This window comes from Meleagris gallopavo, chromosome 4 (assembly GCF_000146605.3).
Source record: "Meleagris gallopavo isolate NT-WF06-2002-E0010 breed Aviagen turkey brand Nicholas breeding stock chromosome 4, Turkey_5.1, whole genome shotgun sequence".
NCBI lineage: Eukaryota > Metazoa > Chordata > Aves > Galliformes > Phasianidae > Meleagris > Meleagris gallopavo.
In genome coordinates this window covers 45070297-45076188 of record NC_015014.2, presented here as the reverse complement: position 1 = coordinate 45076188, position 5892 = coordinate 45070297, and positions in this window count along the sequence as shown.

Sequence of the window (5892 nt, the reverse complement as noted above, 5' to 3'; positions counted from 1 at the left end):
GTTCCCTCAGCTGCTCCTCATAAGACCTGTGCTCCAGACCCCTCACCAGCTTCAATGCCCTCTCTGCACACGCTCCAGGGACTCAATGTCTTTCTTGCAGTATTTGAGTGGCAGCCTCACCAGAGCTGAGTACAGGGGGACAATCACCTCCCTGCTCCTGCTGTATACACTAATTCTCATACAAGTCAGGGTACCATTGGCTTTCGGGGCATGCTGCTGGCTTATATTTAGCAAAGTGTCAATCAACACCCTCAGGTCCATTTTTTCCACACAGTCTTCCAGCCACTCTGCCCCAAGCCTGTAACGTTGCCTTGGGTTGCTGTGGACAAAGTACAGGACCTGGCATTTGGTAATGTGGAACTTCATCCCCTAGGCCTCAGCCTAGTGATCCAGCTTTTCCAGATTGCTCTGAAGGGCTTTCCTACCGTGAAGCAGATCCTTTTTCCCAGCTTGGTGTCATCTACAAACTTACTGAGGGGATGCTCAATCCCCTTGTTCAGGTCAATAAACATTGTTCAGGTCAATAAACATATCAATAAACACATCAAACAGGACGGGCCCCAGTACCAACTTCTGGGGGAACACCATGTGTGACCGCTAGCTGGATTTAAAGTCCACTGACCACTACTCTCTGGGCCTGGCACTCCAGCCAGTTCTTTAACCAGCAGAAAGTGTACCTGTCCAGACCACAGGCTGCCAGCTTCTCCAGAATACTGCGGGAGACAGTGTCAAAGGCTTTGCTGAATTCAAGCTTGGCTTTTGCCTGTCTGACTTTCTCAATGCATATCCTGAAAACCTCTTTGTATTCTCTCCTTACATTGTCTGTCCTTTCTTCCACAGCAGATAGGCTCTCTTTTTCTCATTGTCTCACATGGGGACAACCTAATTCTGTGCCTCTATGACTTCTTTCTTGAGGAGCAACCAGCCTTCTTGGACCCTTTTACACTTCAGTACTGACTCCCAACGGACCCTCCCTACCAGCATCCTGAACACTTCAAAGACTGCCCTACAGAAGTCCAAGGTAGCAGTTCTGCTGACTCTCCTCCTGACTTCACCTAGAGAACTCTACCATTTTGTGGTTGCTCTGCCCAAGAAAGCTCCCAGCCTCCACATTTCCAACCAGTCCTTCTCTGTGAACAGCAGGTGTCTCTCAACGAACCAACCCTATAAGCTCCTGGGGATAGCATCTATTTCCCCCTTTGGGACAGGTGAGACCCATCTGCAGCCATCAGGTCAGATGCTTAGTATACCACCCCATGGTCAAAGAAAACTAAATTCCAGTAATTGCATCAGCCTCTTAGCCATGTATTTATGAGATGAGATGAGATGGGATTTCCTGGTCTTCTCAGTATCCCTTGCTGCCACTGAAGGGATAGAGGAAAACACTATCCATAGTCCTGCTCCACCAACTAGCTGCCTCACTGCCTTGAAGCCCCTTTTGATAGCCTTCAGGCTTCCCTCAGTGGCTTCATCGCTGTCAGCCTGAACTATCAGTAAGTGATAACAAGCCAGAATCAGGAGTAGAAAGACTTCACAGGCAGGCTTAGTAGGTGGGAGTGAAGAAAACCTGGGGTGCTGTTAGGAAAGCAATAGGTTGAGGAGGAAATGAGAGAATGGGGCAGAGCAGGGAGAAGTTGTGCATGCCTAGGAACGTGACTATGTCATAGCAAGATGCCCTGCTGGGCATTAGACAATTGGCAACTGTACTTAGGGCAAATAGTTATATTTGAATTTCAGGTTTTGGGAAAAGTTAGAAGCTTATTAAAGCAGGCAGCCTGCAATTTGTTCTATGATGCACTTTCCTGTAGGAGCATCTGACTTACAGCCATCATAGTGGTCAGGCAATTTAGACGAGCTGCTTAACACTGCATCAACACAAGTAAAGCGTACATATTCTGGATGCACCCAAGAATGAGAAAGGACTCAGTCTTTCTTTCAGTCTCACAGTTCTTGGCAATTAGGAATAAACATACAACTCAGGAAAAATAAGTTCTTGCCTTGAACCAAAGAGCAACATTCCAACCCAAGAAAAACTCAGTGCAAACAAATGCAGTGGAAGGGCTGCACATTTTAAATTATATTCAGAGAAAAGCATAGACATGTATTTTGCTCAAAACCTATCTGACAGTAAGAAAATATTTTAATAGACCATGAAAACTTTCTGCTGTTTGTCACGCTGATGAGTCACTGTTTTGTAGTAAAGTCTAAACGTGATACGTAGCTGTGTGATATATTTTTTTCTCTTAGATCATAGGTCAGTCGGAGGGAGAGAGAAACAAACCATGATGAAGACCAAAGGGAAAAACATACCCGTACCTCTCTGAAATGCAGACACCAGCAAACATAATTAATGTGCACTAATCTTAAAACAGGAAATCCCCAGACATGAGGGTAGAGTGTTTGCCACAACACAGAATGTGCAGTTTGACTTGTGATCTCTTGTACAAGAACACTTACGCCGCTTTCTCTCTAGAAAACAACCAACCAAGATTTTTTGTTTTATTTTGTTTTGTGTTGTTCAATCAATCAATCAATCAATCGTTCTCCACTCTTGATTGTTTATCTTAGAATGTTAAGAAGGAAGGGCTTTATAGTGTTTCCTCTCCTGAAGGAACTGCTGAAACAAATTATGCCCAGCATTACTCCTGTAAATCCCTCTGAGAAGCAGTAGCAGAAGAGTCTACTAAAAATTTAATTATCCATGTTGCTGAAGATGTGAGTGCTAGAAGACTCTGTAAGAAAAAATGCTGGAGCTGGCTGTATTAGACTAGACAAGTGAACAAAATCTTGTCTGATTAAATCAGCCAACAAGAAGATAAAATATAAGTGTGGTAGGCATTACCATAATATTGCTGTAATGGAGAGTCACTAAGCAAATGCAAAAATTGAAGCTATTGTTCCTGTGTTAACAGCTCCGTAATGGCTATTAGGGACAAAAAATATCTATCTAAAAGTTGGTAATAATGAACAAGGAAACAAGGTTTTATCTAGATGTTTCTAGATGATGTTTCAACCACCTTACTTATTCACAATTACTCTAAGCAATAGAAATTTGTGTAGGGCATTGGACACATTTTAAGCATGGCAGAGTATTAATCTCTTATGGATCACTTTCCATGAACACACATGCATATCCTGCAGGTCTTCTGTACACTGCCTCCGTCACAAACAAAAATACTAACCAGTTCAGTACATCACAACCAGTTAGGCTGAAGGCCACTTCTTGTAAGTGTATGTAGGAGAGAATTGGCATTATGAAATACGGAGTGGCTGCTGGCAAAGAAAACCATAGCATAGCCACTGTCCTAAGTGTCATATAAAACACCGCTGATATCTTCAGCTGTGAGAAAGAGGTATTGTGGAGAGCTTCATTAGGTAATGTGAGTGAATTTAAGGTGATGGTTGGTCATCCACATGAAGGCACTGAAGAAACACTACAAAAATTTAGATGGAGCAGGATAGGAAGAAGAAAGTCAATTTGTGATTTGTTGGTACACAGGTAGGAACTGAGTTAAAAGGGAGAGTGCAATCAGACAAAATTCTTCAAGGAGAAAAGATGTCATCTTCCAAGGGAAAATTTCATGTTACTTACTGCAGCCAAGATGATATTCTTTGATACCAACTCCACAGAGTAAAGGGAAGTATCCTTGTATTTCACTGTGTTTTCTATGGAGATACTACTGCCTGGAAATGCAAATACGAGTAAAAACAGAGGCATATACACACCATTTACAGGAAAACAATCTTTTCAATTCTGTACATGCGTCATATTTGCGCACATAGTTTTGAATGTTCTGACTCATATTTGGCTAGAATAAAATATCTTTAGTGTTCAGAAAAGTTGTCTCTTTTCCATAATATAGACTCCTAAGGGAACATTTTTCTCAATAATCTATTTAATCTGACTTGATGGTATTTTCTTGCACACTAAGTATCTTGGATGTGATTCTCCTGTCAGAATGATGAATGTGAAGAAGTATCTTTTTTTTTCCTTCTTAGATTGTTTTCTCTTGAATTCTCCTGAGATTAAGAGTTTTTAATACTTTCTAAGTGTTCTCAGGGAGCCAGACACTTCTGAGTGGTGTCCACTCAGAGGACAAAGGTAATGGACCCAAACAACAACATAATTTTCTCTTTCTCTCTCTTTCTCTCTCTCTCTCTCTCTCTCACACACACACACATACACACACACACACACACACAATAAACACTTTTTTTCCCAAAGTTTTAGGAAAAATTGGGTTCCATGAAAAACTAGAAACACTGAACACCTCTCAGTGTTTGTTTTGTCACAGAAGAAGACAGCCATGACTGGTAGCTCCTGCCAGACTCCTCTTGTTCAGCCCACATGCAAAGGGAAGTCTTCTAGCACTTACATGCAGTCATCTTGTTGCTTGAAGCATGTCTGTATTGGAGCTCCTTGAGCACTCCTTTTACAGAGAATCATGCAGTGGTATCTTGGGTTAGTGTGATTCAAGATTCCTTTCAGTGGAAACCCAGTTGAATTTTTGATGTTTTTTGTTAAGGGAGAAAGCCCCAAGGCCCATATACAGCAAGTTGAATTACTAACTGTGAGTTTTAGATATGATAGAATTGACACATGCTTTTGCAGAGGAGATCTTGTCGCAGAATAATAGAGATCTGCAGTTCAACTGAAGAGAAAGAAAATGGAAATTCCTACTAAGCATGCTTAGGAGGAGGTCTGCCTCTCACAGACCTCATAGTTTGAAGGATTTTCACCAAGGACTACAGATCTTAGCACTGCTGCTCATCTCTTGCCTGTCCCGGGAATACTCACTCTCTGTCAGATGTCCTTCACAAATATGTCTTTCTCATAATATTTGTATGAGAACTGTTAGATCACAGCCTGAATCAGTGATTGAGCAGCTTCTGAAGGGAGGTTGCCAGCCCTGGGATTTGAAGTGTAAGCAATTCATTTTTGCAACCTTATTTAAGGGCTGGCAGCTGCAAGGAAAGCAACTCTACTTAGAGACTGTTTTCCTTTAGGATGTTTGATGAGCCTGATTCCCAGGATGTGGTAAGATTCTTTTTTTATTTCTGGATTGTACCCTGCCCTGTACCTTTCTTGGATAATCCAAAACTGGTTTAAAGCAACTGTAAATGCTGTGAACTATCTTTACATTTGGTGAGCCAGGCAGGAGCTACTATAGGCAGTAAAAATTCTGAGATGGCTTTGTTTAAGGGTGTAGCAAATTGGTTTGGACTGGGGAAATCCATTTCACTGGAAAAGGAGTTACCTGAGGGCATCCTGGGTTTCCTAGGCTGTCTATGGCATTGGCTGTCTTCTATAGTAAAAATATGGGGATTATTAAGGGATGGAGGGGAACATTGCCAGCTCCCCAAACCAAATGATAGCATAACTTGAGGGCCCTAGGAACTGATATTTTTCTAAACACAGAAAGACCACTTCAAGCATCCACCACAGCCTGGCATCTGTTAATGGTCTTAAATAAGTTAAATCTCTTGGAATAACATCTTGAGGTTGAAAATCAACTATTACACGATTGAATTAAACAGCTAGAATGTAAGATTGCTGTATCAATGGGTAAAATTACAGAAAATTAATGCAATACAACTAGTCAGGGCCTAATGTCTCATGAATGAAGGGAACCCTAAGCAATTGGACCCCTATGGCCCTGACAATATTTGAAAAGAAAATGTTAAAAAATCTGATCTAGAACCTCTGGTGGAACTGGATTCTCTAGAAATTCAGCCAGTAGTCACTAAAAAAACCCAAGAAAATTCAAGAGAGACATTAGAGAATACCATCTGAAGAATGGCTTCCTTCCCAAGCTATGATACATCTTACTTCACACCTGTATATGGACACTGAATTGATGGACTTAGTTCAACAGTTCCAGCAAGGGCTGA